General features: G+C 56.4%; 1 protein-coding gene across 10 annotated transcripts in view; it reads left to right on the top strand.

Annotated features, from left to right (window-relative positions):
• The first annotated feature begins 8,021 nt into the window (after window positions 1-8,021).
• The window catches only part of AHDC1 (AT-hook DNA binding motif containing 1), a 63,986-nt gene continuing 56,095 nt past the window's right edge, over window positions 8,022-15,912 (top strand). For 4 of the 10 annotated variants that reach the window (XM_070510618.1, XM_044770146.2, XM_044770145.2 and 1 more), the window contains exons 1-2: window positions 8,059-8,475; window positions 8,713-8,807. The gene's annotated coding sequence lies outside the window, so the exon portion shown is untranslated. The other 6 variants (XM_070510617.1, XM_044770149.2, XM_070510616.1 and 3 more) reach the window with 4 other exon arrangements.

The raw sequence follows: 15,912 nt of genomic DNA on the forward strand, positions 1-15,912 counted from the left end.
GCCATGAGAATCCCTTCCTTGGAGGGGTGGTGGTCAGTGGGAGGGGGGGTGCTGCTTTGGCTGCTGGGATGCAGGGGAGGTGAGAAAGCACCCTAAGGCTACTAAGCACAGGGCACCCAAGGTGTGTTTTAGGACACCCAAGAGTCCTGATGCTTGTGTCCATGTGAGTTTAAGGACAAGTTGAGAGATGGATACAGAAGACAGGCAACTGGAGATCAGAATGTCCCCTACATGCCTGATGTGGCTTTCAGTCTGTGTGCAGTGGGTTTGCTGGTTCTTTAGTTGACTTTAGCAGATTTGCTGTTCACCACAGGCTCCACAGCAGAACCTTAGGCCTCCCTGGACAGGGGCAGGGGTGAGAGCACAGTGGGCTGGCTGCAGCTCCCCAGAACAGAAGAGAGGGGAGGGGAGAGGCCAGAGAGTGAGTCCAGCTCGTTGGGTTTCACTTGGGGCAACTCTGCCCCCTAGGGGGCTTTTGAAGAGGTTTGGAGACAAGTTTTGTTTGTCGCAAGGACTTGGGGCTCCTACTGGCGTGTAGCGGGCAGGGACTAGGGGTTCTAAACAGCCTGCCATGCGTCTGTGCAATGAAGAGTTGGCCCACCCCCTGGATCCCCCTTGAGAGACTCTGGCAGCTGATGTGGCTCCTTGTGGAAACAAGAGGAACAGGGAATAAGGATTCCCACCTCTCCTGTCAGGAAAGCGTTGACACTGACCTACTCTGGGAATGGACGGGGAAAGATTCTGGGAGCTGGGAGTCACTGCTGAAACTGGCAAACAATTACTAGGCATTAAGTCTGCGGAGGGCCATTTGCTGTGCAGAACCAAGGAACACAAACAATAAGAAGACCGTCCGTACCCGTCCTGAAGGAGTTCACGGTCAGGCTGGGAGAAATAATAGCAATAATAATAACGCATTAAGTTTCTGCTGAATACCGGATGTGTTTACATCCATCTTTTCACTTGATGCAGTCCTGAATCTGGTTCTATGATCAGCCCCCAGGTACAGAGGAGGACACTGAGGCTCAGCGGTTACATGACATACGTCATGTAACCCCTCATGTATGTGATGTAACACAGAAGTATGGGACCGAGCTGGGATTTGAACCCAGGTCTCACACCAAGGCCCGTGATTTTTCTACCAGACCTCACTGCCTCTGTGCTTAGGGAAGAGATCATATCTGCCCCAGCTGGATGTTTCGAGGATCCTCCTCCCTCTAGACATTGGGAGAAAGATTCTTTGGAACCCCCCCCCCACACACACACGCACACACACCAAGTTGAGTGACCTAAAGAAAAGGGGACAAGGTGGCCAATGCAGATTGAGAGCTCCCTGTCCTCAGCCCTGAACTGGGAATTGCTGAATGGGAGCAATAAGATGGAGAGAGGCCAAGTGGCTGCTTGGAGAGGTGGTCACAGGGGTAGGAGACTTAGCTCTACACGCTCAAACTCCCAGGGTCCTGGGCTTCCCAAGGGCCACAGTCTCTAGCCAACCAAACTCACAAGAGCCTGATGTATAAGCCAGAGGCCCAGTGTTTCCACCAGGCGTGGAGTAAGCAGATAAGAGCTCAGCTCTGGAGCTGTTAGTGCCTGGTGTAACTCTTGCCTCCACCAATCACTAGCCCTGTGATTCTGTGCAAGTTATTGATTGATCTCTCTAAGCCTCAATTTCCTCATCTGTGAAATGGCAATAAAATGTTCAATACATGTTAGCTCTCTTTGTCATTACCATTTACAAGTTACTTACTCTATGCCAGGCATCCTACTCAATGCATGCTGCCATTTAACCCTCATAGGACCGTGTGAGGAGAAATCTATTGTATCTCCATTATACTAATAAGGAAACCGAGGCCCAAGGAGTAAATAGGTTATAGGACGTAAGTGGCAGAGCAGGGGCTTGCCAGGTCCTCTGACTCCAGAATCAGTGCTCTTAGTCTCTGTAGTCTTTTCCTGGGACCAGAATATTCTCCTCTGCCTGATGGGGCTCTGCCTGGTACCTGGAGCCCCTTTCAGTTTAAATGAAGGCCCAGCAGGGCAGTGAGTCACCTGGAGTTGGCCAGGCCCTCACTGCTCCTCAGCAGAGACCAGAGCCACCTGAGCCTGGAATCCGTGTATCTACTGGTTCCCCATCCTTCCCTCTTGTGCAGCCGAATGAATCTCCCTTGCACCCCCTTTTCCGTGCATCCTTCTGTTCCCTTGAGATAGAGCACAATGCAATTGATTAGGCCTCGGTTTTCTTAATTTCAATCACATCCTCGCCCTGCCTCCCTGAGATTACAGGCGGGTCACCTTGATTGCGGTTTCCACTGTTCACAAAACTCTTCAGTCGTTTACAAAACCATCTCTCGCCTCATTCACTCCCCCACCTGGCTCTTCTCCTCCGTGATGCGTGGATTTTATCGGCTTAAGATTCAAAGGGCAATTTTCTTTCCAAGTTCATGGCGGGGGAGGAGGACACCTAATTGACTAATGCTGGGTGTTTCACATGTATTATCTAATTCGATCCTCACTGGGAAACAGTGCAGAAGTGTGATTATTCTCATTTTACAAAAGAGGAAACGAAGACTCTGAGAGGCCACAACACTTGCCCAAGGTCATCCAGCTGCATGGTAGAGTCAGGATTTGAACCCAGGTTTGTGTGACTTCAAAGTCTCATGTATCCCACTGTGTCATATTTCCTTATTTGATGGAGCAGCATGGGAAAGTATAAAACTAACCCAGAGTCAGGCCAGGGAGGGCATGGTGCAGATAGGGGCCTGGGATAGCCCTGGGATAGCTGAAGATTGTATTCGTAAGTCATTTATTAATTTCACACGCATTTACTGATGTCTCCTGTAGGCTGGTCCTGTCCAGGAGGCAGAATAGTAAACAATTACAACACTTAGGGGAATGGTCAGTCTAGAGGCCAAGGGAGACTTCTTGGAGGATGTGAAACAACGTCTGCCTGACGAAGCAGCCAGAGGCTGAGATCATCTCCCACTGAGGGAACAGCATGTGTAAAGGCCCAGAGGTGGCCAAGTCAGACAAGTGCAAATAATTATGTATGTAAGAGTTGAGGGTGCAGATGAGGCATAGAAGAAGAAGGTTGGAAGGTCAGAGGCAAGAGGTAGGAGGGTTGGAAAACCAAGGGGAATGACCCCTGAGTTGTGAAGAAAAGTCAGAGAGAAGAAATCTGGGGGGCGCAGGACTCATTGGGTGTGAGTCTATCCTGGATCCCACTGCTTCAGTTCTGAGCTGGGTGGACCCACTATCTACTCCAGTCATTCTCCCGCAGGTACATAATCTCAGCATCCCTCGCACCCTATCCTCTCATCCATTACCCTCCCCCCGCAACTCCTGGAACCACCTTCTCCTCCACCCCCTCACCCGCCCACGCCCCCACCCCCAGCCTGGATGGTCCTGCAATGATATCCATGCTCTCTCTAGTGGTCACTCTAGGTACAACATCCAAAACTACAGGAAACTTTCCTCTGGGATGGGAGGACTTAGGTCCCTTCAGAACCTTCCCATCATACACGATGGAAGATAAAGCATAGTTCCTGCTCACAGTTTAATTGTGATGAGAGTGAAGGGGACAGACACAAGCAGAAGATATGGAAGAACGGGGTGGGGGGGGGTCCTAACTCAGTCGGGCAGAGGGACGTCTGGAAGACTTCTCAGTGGAGGTGTTGCTTCACTGAAGACTTGCAAAAGGAGTAAAAGTTCACTTGATAAAGAAGCAAGAGGGGGCCCAGGCCGTTGGCATAGTGGTTAAGTTCATGTGCTCCACTTTGGCAGCCTGGAGTTTGTGAGTTCAGATCCTGGGTGCAGACCTACACAGCGCTCATCAGACCATGTTGTGCTAGCATCCCACATACAAAATAGAGGAAGATTGGCACAGATGTTAGCTCAGGGACAATCTTCCACACCAAAGGAAGAAAAATGAAGCAAGAGAAGGGCATCCCAGACTGGACAGAATTAAGTGAGCTTAGAGGCAGGAAATGGGACTGTGCAGGGAGTTACAATTAGGTAGGTGTGACTGGAGTGAAAAATTTGAGGGGAGTTGGTAGCTAAAGATAAAGATGGCAAGGTAGGCCTGGGTCTTGTCTGCTGTGTACTCAGGCTGGGATTCTAAGCTTTGGGCCATGAGAAGCCATTGAAGGGTTGTGAGCAGGGGAGTAACAGTCAGATTCACTTTCTAGAAGGAAACCTCCGGTGATTGAGGTGGAGAAAGGATGAGAGGGGAAGAGGCAGGAGAGGGACGCCCCTCTTGGACACAAAGAACCACACCAGGTCATACCCGTAGGAGGACACATTGCTTTGAGCAGACCTGTGAACCAGGATATATAATACACATGATGATTCCTACAGACACGGCGGTGAGATCCCAGGCTGAGCACCCAAAGACAAAGGTGTACTTATAGGCACTGGGACACATAGCTCAGGTCCATGAGCCAAAAGGAAACCGAGGACACAAATTTACCCTCAGACACAGGCTGACACGCACCCTGATGGACACAGGAATTCACACACACGCAGTGTGGCTGTCAAGGGCCCTACCCTTGTCTCCCCCCCCCCCCAGTCCCTCACCACCTCCGGCAGGAACAAAGCTGACCTTTGCCCTCTGGCCTCTGGCCTCTCCTCCCACACCCCCTGCCCAGAGGGAGGAGCTGTTTGAAGTCTGGGCTGCAGCTGGGGTTTCCTGTTGCCTGGAGGAATGTGGGAGGACTTGCAGGGAGCAGGGAGTGGAGAGGGGCCAGCACAGGAGGAGGGATAATAGGGGCCTGGGGGCCTTAGTTCTCACTGTACCACAATGAGGGGGGCTTCCTGCTTCCGTGGTCTCTTGGGCCCCATCTCTGAGCTGTTCCCATCCAGAAGAGGGGAAAACCAAGGCCATAATGGCCTCAGTCCAGTGGGCCTCTTGTTCCTGGATCTATAGCTCAGTGGCTTTGGACAGGCCCTCAACCTCTCTTGGTCTCAGTCTCTCCTTCCGTGGACTGGGCCGAACCCCTCTCTAGCAATCCACATCTTTCCTGGGGGAGTTCCAAGAGTGGGGCCAGCCCCAGAACTTCTGTAGTCAGGGAGGACAGTGCCCATCCCTACCCAAGGCTGGCTTCACTCTGCCTCTCCATGAGACCCAGGTGCCTCGCTCCAGGCTGCTGTGACCTATCAGTTATTGTCACTATGATTACCATGACTCAATAATCACTCAGCAGGCCCTTGCCAGTTTTCAAAGTGCTTTCACATCCATGTGCTCAGTAAACCTTCTCAACAGGCCTGCCTGTAACACAGGGACGGGATGGCTCTATCTTACGCTTGTGGAAACTGAGATTTGGAGAGGTTAAGAACACACACTGTAAAAGCAGAATCAGAACCAAGGCGGTCTGATGCCTATTCCACATGGCCTCCAAGCCCTCAGGCCCCACAATTTTATCTCTAGACTCTCAGTTCTATTTCCTAAGGTCTAGCTAGACCACTTTCTACTTACGTTGACACAAAAGTGATTGGCCTGAGCTGAGCCCAGAAAGGAATGATGCAAGGTCTTTCACAACTTGGGTCCCCCTTTTCAAGTCTGCTTTCTCAGGGAGTTTACTGCTACCCTGCCCAGCCTGTGGTGACCTAGACACTGTTTTTAAGGACTGGATAGCCCCCTTTTACACTACTGTTGCCGAAGCAGAGATGGAGATTGGACACTAGGTGGCAGCAGCAGCCCACGGGAAGACTGGGATTGAGTTGGTGTAGGGAGACCCCCCACCCAACACAATTTGGAGGGGCTCCAAGAGAAAGACCAGCCTCAAATGACTGGGAAATCCTGTAACCCTTGGTTTCTAGCAATGTCCAACACCTTGGAGGCTAATAGCACCCACCCTTTCTGGGGAGGGGGCAGCTGAAGTAGCCTGGTGTGGGAGGGGCATGCTTGGAAAACTAGCTAACTTCTATTCCCCTCTCACTGGTGGAGCCATGGGCCCTACTAACGTTTCCCTCTGTACCTCATCACTTAACCTCTTCCCTCCCATGCCTTTGTCAAACTCCTCTTCCTCCCCATGTACCTGGGGCTCCCTGTCTCCTTGAAGCCATCCTGTATTACTCCACCCAGTTGCCTCCCAAAACTTGATTCAGTCTAGGTGGGGTCTTCATGCCCAGGGGCAGAGCCTATTGCGTAAGGATGAAGGATGTGTGTGTTGGGGCCTGGGGGTGAGAGAAAAGGGAAACTGGGCCTCTCTCACTCGTGAGCACCAGCTAGGGCAAGATGCCAAAGCCTCATCTATTTGTGATAACTTTAGATTCCAGATTTTGGAGCTGCAAAGGGCCCCTAACGACCTTAACCATGGCTTTCATTTGGCTCCCAAATGGAGGTCTTTCCAGCTGGCCATGTCAGCCCCATGACGCCAGATCAATAGGTGTACTACCTACAGCCCTAGACCTCCCCCATTGCTGCTGCTCCCTCCGCAAAGGTCCAATAGAGAGTGCCCCCCAGATACCCTCTTTTGCCCTCTGTGGGTTCCAGACTGTCCTAGAGGAGGGGCTTGGGAGGGGTGGAGGTGTAGGGCAGGTGGTGACAGGGAGCTGAAGTTGGTAAAATGTCACCACCTGCCTTTGTCACATGCTGGCCATCACCCCAGTCGGCCAAAGGAGGAGTCAGAAACAGGTGGGCCAAGGACAAAGGCACTGTTGAAGGAACTTCAGACACTGGGCCAGACAGACAAAGCCAGCAGACACGGAGCAAAGGAATGTCAGATGCATGGATGAAGTGGGACTAGCGCAGGACCAGTCAGGGCTGGTGTTGGTAGACACTGAGAGGACAGGAGGGCAACCGTGCATTATTCATCTCTGTGTCCCCTGTGAGCCCTGCATACCTCAGTTAACATTTGTCGAAGGAACTGAAGTGCCAAGGGAGGACGCACAGACACTGGGAGAGAAGGTCAGACAGAGACCTGGGGAGTCACAACTCCTTCCCATGGCCCATAGGTTAAGCAGTGAATTTTGGAATCAGCCAGACCCTAGGCGCCCGCCCGCTGGGCTCTACCTCATCTTAACTGGGGGACTAGGGCCTCAGTGCCCTCATCTCTAAAATGGAAATGATACCAGTACCATTTCACCGGGTCTCTGCAGGACTCAGGGGGCCTGTGGTGTCTAGTAAATGGCAGCAGCAGCAGTTCCCCATCCTGGGCTACCTCCCCTTGGTAACCAGGCCCTGGCAGTGCACATTTCCATCTGTGGGGATAGGCCAGGCAGGGGGCCCAGAGCTAGGGGCTGGATAACAGATGTGACCTGAAGAGGAGGTAGGTGAAAGTGCTGAGCCCAGCCCCCTGGCCGCAGCAGGAGCTCTGAACTGTTGAATCTGAATCTTGCTTCCTGACACAATGAAAAAGCTCAGTCGAATTCAGGAAGGGGGTGGGGTGTGTGTGTGTGCTATCTGCGGATTACTCAGGACTCTTGTGCCCTGCACCCTCTGACTTCTAGGAAAACTAAGAGTTGGGGGGGCGGGGCTAAACCCCAAGCTCAGAGCTTGAGTCGGGGTCACCGAGTGAGGAGGAGGCGCTACTGGGGCTTTGAGGTTTCTGGAGCAGCCCTCCCGCCGATAACTCCTTGCGCTTTACTCAATAGGACACGTTTTCAGAGAGGGAGAAGGTCCCCAAATTCAGAAAGCCGGTCCTGCTCTCTCTCCTCTTCCTCTCCCATTTAATTGGTACGCCCGAGAAAGTCGCACGCAGACCGTTTGGCTAATCCCTAGATTCCCTATTCGACTCTCATTCCATTCTCAGACCCCGCCCCTTCGCTCTCACCCGCAACCGCCGCTCGAGCCAGAGCCCCCCCGCAGGGGACAAGGAATGTGGGAAACACTCTCAATCTTTGGGGAGAAGCAGCACCCCTCGGTAAACGAGGACACGCCGCCGCCAGAGGGGCCCGGGAGCAGGGTCCCCGCGGGCTCCGGGCCGCGCCGTCGGAGCAACTAGCGCCGCCCCGCCCGCCCCGAGCGCCGAGCGGCCGGGGCGGGGACTACAAGTCCCGGCGTGCCGCGCGCGCGCTCCCCCCTGGGGTTCCGGATGGTGAGCAGCGAAGGTAAGGCGAGCTCGCAGAGGCAGCGGCGGCGGCGGCGGAGACGGAGAGAGGCAGGCAGGCAGGGCGAGGGCGAGAGACGGAGGGAGGGAGCGAGCGAGGCAGACCAGACAGACAGACAGGCGGGCGGGCGGGCAGAGCGAGCCACCCGCCAGGCTGCGCTCAGCCCCGCTCTCAGCGGAGAGAGCAGAAGGCAGGAGGAGGGAGGGGAGGAGGAGGAGGGAGGGAGAGAGGGAATCCAGCTACCACCACCCAAAGCCAGCGTCTGCTTTCTGTCCTCATTTCCTTTTCCCACCCAGCTCTGAGAGCAGAGAAAGGCAGAGAGAGCGAGAGATAGAGACAGTCAGAGAGACAGACAGACTGCCAGAGAGAGCGGGAGGGAGGAGGGCGGAGGAGGAGGAGCAGGAGGAGGACTACGCGGGGCGCGTTCCCTCCCAGGTTTGCAATTGGGGGGGTGGGGGCGGGGGTGTCCAGGGCTGTGAGAGTGTGTGCGCGGCGGGGGGAGCGAGGGGGGGCGCAGAGAGAGCGAAGGAGTGATCGAGGTGGGGGGGCGCCGCGGGAGCGGGGGGCCGTGTCCAGCGGAGTTAGCGGCGGAGAATGTGAGCCGCGGCGCGAGCCATGCTGTCAGCAACAGCGGGCGGCTCAGGGCTCCTCCACGACTCCTTTTCCCAGTAGCCGGGCGCCCGCATCGCTGCCGCCGCCGGAAGACAGACGCCCCCCAAAAACCCTCGCCTGGCTCGGACCCACGGAGCCGGCAGCCCAGCACTCCGGTGAGTGGCGCCTCCTCCCCAGCCCTAGACCCCCGCTGGGGACCGGCCGGCCGGGCTCTTTTGTGCAGCGCACCGGGGGGGCCCCGCGCCCCCTCCGCGCGCCCCGGTCCGGTCCGCCGGACCCGGTGGCTGCGGTGCCCGCGGTGCGATCGGTCTTTGTTTCCACCGGGGCCCGCGGCTCGGCTGGGCTCGGCTCGAAGCCTGGCAAGCAGCGCCGGGAAGGGGGAGGGGGAGGTGGACGAGAAGGGGGGGCGGGGAGGGGGGGTTCTCGGGTTTCCTGGCCGCCCCGCGGCTCCCCCGGCTCGGGGGCGAGGTGCGCGCCCAGCGCTGCCGCGCGCCCCCTCCTTCTTCCCCCTCCCTCCGTCTTTGGATTTAAAACTGCAATTTGCTCTCCAGCTTGCTGAGAATGTGAGGGGGGGGTGAAGGGGGGGACCGTGGGAGCGGAGAACAAGGCTGGATTTTAGGAACGGCACTGGGAAAGGGGGAGACTGCGGAGGGAGGAGCCCCTCCCCTCCAACCCCCAAATCCCAAGGTTCCGCTGGTGCTCCGGGATTTGAGGGGCGGGGACCTAATGACCCGGAGGGGATGTGGGGCGGAGGAGGGATTTGGGGGCGGCCGGGGCCGGAGGGGTTGGGCCGCATGCCCGGTTACCTGGCGAACAAAGTCAGCTCACTTTTGCATAAATAAATAAATAATCGCCTATCAATGCGTTTCCTTTGGGGCTCTGATTGAATCGGCCCTCTCTTCCCCAGGGGTTGGGGTGCTGAGTGACAGCTGTCAGCCCCCTGGGCCGGTAGCTGGGGGTGAATTGCTGAATCCCTCTGCTTTCTGGCTGAGGGTGCCTTCCCCTTCTGGGTCCTGGTCCCCGGGCAGAGCCAGAGGGGCAGGGGACTGGCTCTGAGTCTAGGAAATAACCTTGTTTCCTGTTCTACAGGAAAAGGGACAGCAACCCAGAGTTTGGGGGCTGGGGATGAGGACTGATGGGAGCTGGAGGGGTTCCCCAGCAGCCTGACCCCCCAGCCTCCTGCCAGGCAAAGGGGCCAGCTGAGGGAGGAAGGATGTGGGCCTTGCTGGCCGGAGGCGGGAGCTGGGGCTGTCCCTGAGGCGGGCAGCGGGCACAGAGAGGGAGGAGGAGGGAGAGAGAGAGAGAAGCGGGGGCGGGAATTCTCTACCGCAGACCCTGGGGGCCAGGGCCAGATGTGGAGGGGTGGGGAGTCCCCCCTCCCTCCTAGCTTGGGGGCCCTGGGGCTGGGCTGGGAGGGGCTGAGCCTGGTGCCCTCGGTTCTGCACCAGTGCCTGACTGGCAGGGCCAGCTGAATTTGGGCCCAGGCGTCACCCTGGGAGGCAGGGCTGGGCTGCACCAGTCTGGTCCCTGAGCACAAGGAGGGACCCTTGGGGGGCCTGTGCTTGTCTGGCTAGGCAGGCGTTTCCCGCCGGACCAGTTGGTGTCAGGCGGGACTTGGCCCCAGCTCCCTGGGCAGAGCTCAGGGTGTGAGGACAAGCTTTGCCTCCGGGTCAGGGTGGCCACATTTTGTCCGCTGCTCCCGCCGGCGGGGCGGGGGCATGTGCCTGTGTCTGGACAGAGTCCTGCCAGGAGCATTTGGGGTGTTTCTATTGTTGACTTGTTCCTGTTCCGTGTGGCCCAGTGTGTGTAGCTGTGTGAGCTGGGGCTGTAAGTGAAAGATTACCAGTCTGTCCATCCTCCCCTCACCACTACCACCACCCCCCCCACCGCTTGGGGAGGCTGGCTGGGTTGTGGTGGTGAGCTGTGGGGGGACCCCCCAGGTGGCATGTGGATGCCGCTTGCCATCTCCCTCCTTTGAGCAGATGTATATTTATTTTTATAGTAATGGAAAATCAAACTGGATAGTAAGTTGAATTCATTTTTTTCTCCTGCTGTGTCAATAGTTGGAATAACCCCCAGAGAGACTGGTGAACTTCTTGCCCCAGAGCTCCCACCCTTCAGAGGTTAGAAAGATTAGTGAGGGCATGTGCCTTTGGGGGACCAGTGGGCACCAGTCCAAACCAGTGACTCTTGTCCCTCTTGGTCTGGCATTGGGCACGTACCCAGGTGGGCAGGCATTGCCCCCTCCCCAGGCATCCCCCCACACCCCAGAGTGTATTCTGGCCTCTCAGCCACCTCCTTGGGCAATGCCTAAGCTGTGCCCAAGCCCTCAGGGACAGTCTCCTGGTGTGCTCTCTTTCCCTGCCTGGGCTCCCAGCCCACGTGCTGATATTTATTTTCTGTAGTAAAATCCATTTTTAATGCCGTTACTTTTGAAATAATATAGAGAGAAACAAATGTGATGTGTTTAAGTTGCCCTCTGTGAGTTTTTAATGTGATCTATGGCTGAGGAAGTGATGGAAGGAGCTGTTGGGCTTGGAGAAATTTGGTGTCATAAAGCAAAAGAGCTTGCTGTTTATTATGGTTGCTGGGCTGGGGGGTCTGGAAGAGGGTCGTGGGGGCGGGGAGCCCCTGCACCCACAGGTGCTGTGGATGGACAGCATAGCTTCTCAGTTTAGTGCTATGAAGATTCTAGGATTATTTTACATTGCTCCCCAGCCCTTGACAGGGTCTTTGGTGAGGGGGCTTGGGAGGTGGGGGGCTTTGGTCCCTTCGTTCTACCTGCTTAGATCTTGGTGGCAGGGAGGCTTCTGGAACCCCCTCCTGAGCTAAGGTGGAGGTGGACTTTGGGGAGGTTGGACTTGGATCTTAAAGGAGATTAAGGGTTGGGTTCTCCGCCTGATTGTTGTGGCTGTGTTGGAGGCTTGAGGGGCGAACTGTCCCTGGCAGAAGACTGTTCTTTTTTGGAGGAGGGGGGACTTGCTCTGGCCTGGTGGAGCCCCAGAGGGACATGGCGTGTTCTCAGATCACCCTGGAGCATTGACTTTGAGCCACTCCCTCCTCTTGCCTCTGTTCCCCTTTGGTCAAGGGCTTCCTCCAGGCAAACCTGACCTCCCTCATTTCCCTTCTTCCCCCTCTGTCCCACCCCAGGTCAACTTCTTTTTTCTTTTTTTTGGTTTGTGGAATACAGAGCTCTGTGTCTCATGCCAGTCACCCAAGACCAGGGGGTGCCATGCCTTCGTACCAGATGCCCAGGCCCTTCTGGTCTGGTTGAGTGAGGTCAAGCAGACTCACTATTATGGGATGGAGCCCAGCTCTGTGTCTGGGTCTCTTGGGACAGAGCAGGGAGGGGAAGCCAGGATGGGGTGGAGCTAGGGACTGCAAGGGGGAGCAAGGGTAACATTGTTGCTAATGCCAGCAGATGGGCCCCTCCAGGGAGAGAGCTGGGGGGAGAATGGGGGAGGTGGAGAGGAGAGAGACCCAAACAGCCACTTGGAAGTGGAGAGAGGGAAAGATGATGACAGAAGCCAGTAATGAGAGGGTGAGAGAGAAAACCGGCAAAGAGAAGAGCCAGGATCACAGCCCCTGGAGGTGGGGTCCAGGGGACCAAGAAGGCCTAGGCATGTGCTCCTCCCCAGCCCACAGCCCAAACTGCATGGGCGCTGAGGGCCTCTCCCCAAGATCAAATGCTGGGATTGTTTTTGGAGGAGAGACAAGCAAATGTCTCTGGGAAGAGGGTGGAGGACAGGTGGGGGAGAGAGAGAGGGAAAGACTCCCACAAGAGGAGGGAGAATGGGGAGACAGGGGGATTCCAGGGGTCACTTGACTAATGCCCCTGGCCCCAGGGCAGCGTCTCCCCTTTGCCCTCTCCAAATGTCTGGGAACAGAGCCCAAACATTTCTTCTTTGGACCTGGGGGCGGGGCCTGAGGCAGGTACAGCGCCCCACAGGTTGTGGGTGCTCTGTGCCAAGAGGCCCTAGGGTTTTAAAAGTGGGAACATTAGGGTCCCACAGATGCCAGGGGCATCATCCAGTTAAATCCCCCCCTCCTTTTTTGACAGCAGGAAACCAAGTCTAGAGAGGGGAGCTGCTTGCCCGGGGTCACAGACACTTGGCAGAGCCAGGCCTGGGACCTAGGCTCTTTTCACTCCACCTCTCTGTAGTTAGAGAATTGGAACAGCTGCAGGGGGCCTCTTGGGTGCGGAGGGGGACTGGAGCCTGGGGAGAGGAGCAGGCGGGCACCCTTGTGGCCAGAGCCCCCCCCAGGGGAGGGGGAGGCGCCGCTGCCGGGAGAGAGAGGGAGGGAGGGGAGAGAGGAGGGGAAACAGTGAGTCAGGCTTCCAAGAGCTGAGGATGAGAGAGCCAGAGCTGGGAGGGAGAGGGCAGGGAGGGCTGCTCTGAAGCGAGGAGAGGGAGGGGGCCCAGCCAGGGGCAAGGAGAGCTCTAGAGGGAGGGAGCCAGCCTCTGGCCCTGGCCCAGCGGTACGGCTGTGGGGAGGGTGCAGCCAATATGGACTTTGCCCATGGTAGGTCAGGAAGGAGCCAGATTCTGCCCCTGCAGCGTCCCTTTCTTTCCCTATTCCTCATTTATGATCCCACTCCAGGGTCTCAGGAGGGATGACTGTGTCCTTCCATCTCTTCCTCAGTTTCCCCATCCATTGTGGGATTTGGACTGTGAGCTGTTCTTGGAGAAGGGAGTGAGGGGAACAGAGCAGCCTGGAAGGGTGTTGAGGGATGCCATCTCTAGCTGCTGGCTTTGTGCTGGGGGTACCGTCAGAACCTGCCACTGGTGCACGGTAGGGTGCAGGTCTCTGGGGGTAGGGCTCCCTGTTGAACCTTTTGAGCTGCTGGGCGGGGGAATGGGGATGGTGGGCTATGAGTGCTGGGGTGCACTATGTGTGTGTGTGTGTGTGTATGTATGTGTGTGAGGTGCTGGTCTGACGATGGTAGGTGGGCTACCTGGGGCCTCTCAGGATGGTCAGTGCCTAGACAGGGCCAAAGTCCCCACATGTCCTGAACCAACCTCCACCTGGGGAGTGGGGAGACATCCGTGTGATCTCCCCAATATCCTTATGGGTCAGAGGCTCTGGGGAAGCTGGGATGTGGGAATGGCCCCTGTGGGAGCTGCCGAGAACTGCCTGTGCGGCCCCTCATGCCTGGAGCTGGGACCAGAACTGGAGGGATCCCCAGGGACTGCCTGGAAGCGAGGAGGGAAGAAGCTCCCCCTCCCACCCAGCTGACAGGAAGCTGTGGCCCCCACCCCCTCCTTCCCCCAAGGCCTGGTATCCCCCGGCCCCTCCCTCTTGAATCCCCAGCTTCTCCTCCATTGGGTAGGGGAGGGGGTAAGGAAGATGGGCACTGAGGATCCCTCTCCACAGGGCCTGGCTTGCAGGGGAATGGTGAAGTGGGGGTAAAGTGAGGCTCCCCCTGCCTCCCCCTTACATGCACATACACAAACTCAGCTGCAGTGAGGCCCTGCTTTCTCTCCTCTTTCTGCTCTGGGGTCCTTGGCCTGGGAGCCCAAGGGAGGGGCCGCTTCTGCAGCTGGCTGGCCCCGAACTCCCAGCTCAGCCCAGCTGCTACTGAAGCTTCCAGAAGCTGCAACTCTGCACCCCCTCCCCACCCCCTGAGCCAGCAGAGGCCTCTGCTGACCTGGGGGAGGGTGCCTTGAGGAGCGAGTGGGCACCCTTAGAAGGACCAGCACAGACAACCAGACAGATGGGTGGTGGAACAGATGGACAGAGACACCCACGCACAGGCAGACGGAGAGAGACGGACAGATGGACCAGGACAGGGAGAGACGGACAGACAGAGGTGGTGGCAGAGAGAGGAGGAGTCAGAAAAATGGAAGGGCCTGGGGAGAGAGAAAAACAGACAGAGCCTTGGAGACAGGGAGATCCAAGAGGAGAGACAAGGTGACTGAGATGGGGGAGAGAGTGAGAGACAGGAAGAGATAAAGAAAGGGGGAAACCCAGACAGAGAGAAAGAGAGAGAGGAGAGACTTGAGGCTACAAACCACAAACAGGGATTTGATGAGAATCTGGAAGGTGTTTTCTCCTGCTTCCCTCCCCAAACCCCCAGGCCAGCCAAGTCTCCATTCCTTCCACCCCCGGCTCAGTTTCCAGCTGCTAAAGAGGTCAGGGAGAAAGAGAGAGAGAGAAGCGGCCCAGAGACCCCTCCTCCCTGCTCTTTTTGTAGGGGAGGGAGTTGCTGAGAGCGGCTCTCCTGGTCCTGACCCCTACTCTCAGAAAATATCCCATCACGCTCACCGGGTATATGTCTCCTTGTATAAATGCACCCCCAGACTCACACCTGTCCACACTGGCCTTGCGTCACACACACTGACAAACACACACATTTTGTGACATACAAATCTCCACCCTCAACTCCTCCTGCATCTCACAAACAATGGGTGAATGCATCCCAATGCTTCCTTAACCACGCAGGCAGTGACACACAGACCTTGTCATGGGGTCTCAGGACACGTTGACACACATGCACACACAGTCACACTCTCACACATGCATGCAGTGGTAGTCACACCGAGCAGAGAGACGGCTCTTCTCTCTGGAGGTGAAGATCAAGGGTCCCAGGGAGCAGTAATGTCTAGGGTGAAGGTGGGGGTGGAGGTGGTATGCCCCCCCAACTCCGACTGAGCTGGCAGGAGGCTGTCTCAGCTGGTGGGAGTCCTTTTGGGAAGTTGCAAGGCCTGACCTGGACACACGTAAATTGGCTGATGGGTTGGGTGGTGTGAAAGAGCTGAGAGTTGATGAGTGTGTGTGTTGTGCACATATACACATGCATGTATGTACAGATATAAAGGATGGTGAGTGTCTGTTGTGTGTGTGAGAGAGAGACTGAGTGCATGTCAGATGGGATATGGGTGTGACAGGGAAATCCAAGGTGTGTGGGTGTATGTGTGATAATTACTTGTCGGGGGGGGGTGTGTGTGTATGCATGTATATGTGACAGGTGTGTGTGTGACTATACCTGGTTTTGCAGAGTGTGGGGATGTATGTAATGGGTGTACATATGTGAGGGTTAGGGCCTTGGGGGGAGCTGCATGTGTGTGAGAGTACAGTTAGGCAGATGTGAAGGTGTGCGGGGTGTTTGTGTAGGCAGCGTGCATATATGAGGGGGTAGCTGCCTGTGCGAGGCTCTGAGCTTGCAGCCTGAGTTGGAGGGCTGTTTTCCAAGGCCAAGATGCTGCTTGAACAGAGGCCATCAGCACAAACACATGCGAAGGGCTCCAAGGCTCACAG

Source organism: Equus asinus, chromosome 5, assembly GCF_041296235.1.
Source record: "Equus asinus isolate D_3611 breed Donkey chromosome 5, EquAss-T2T_v2, whole genome shotgun sequence".
Classification (NCBI taxonomy): domain Eukaryota; kingdom Metazoa; phylum Chordata; class Mammalia; order Perissodactyla; family Equidae; genus Equus; species Equus asinus.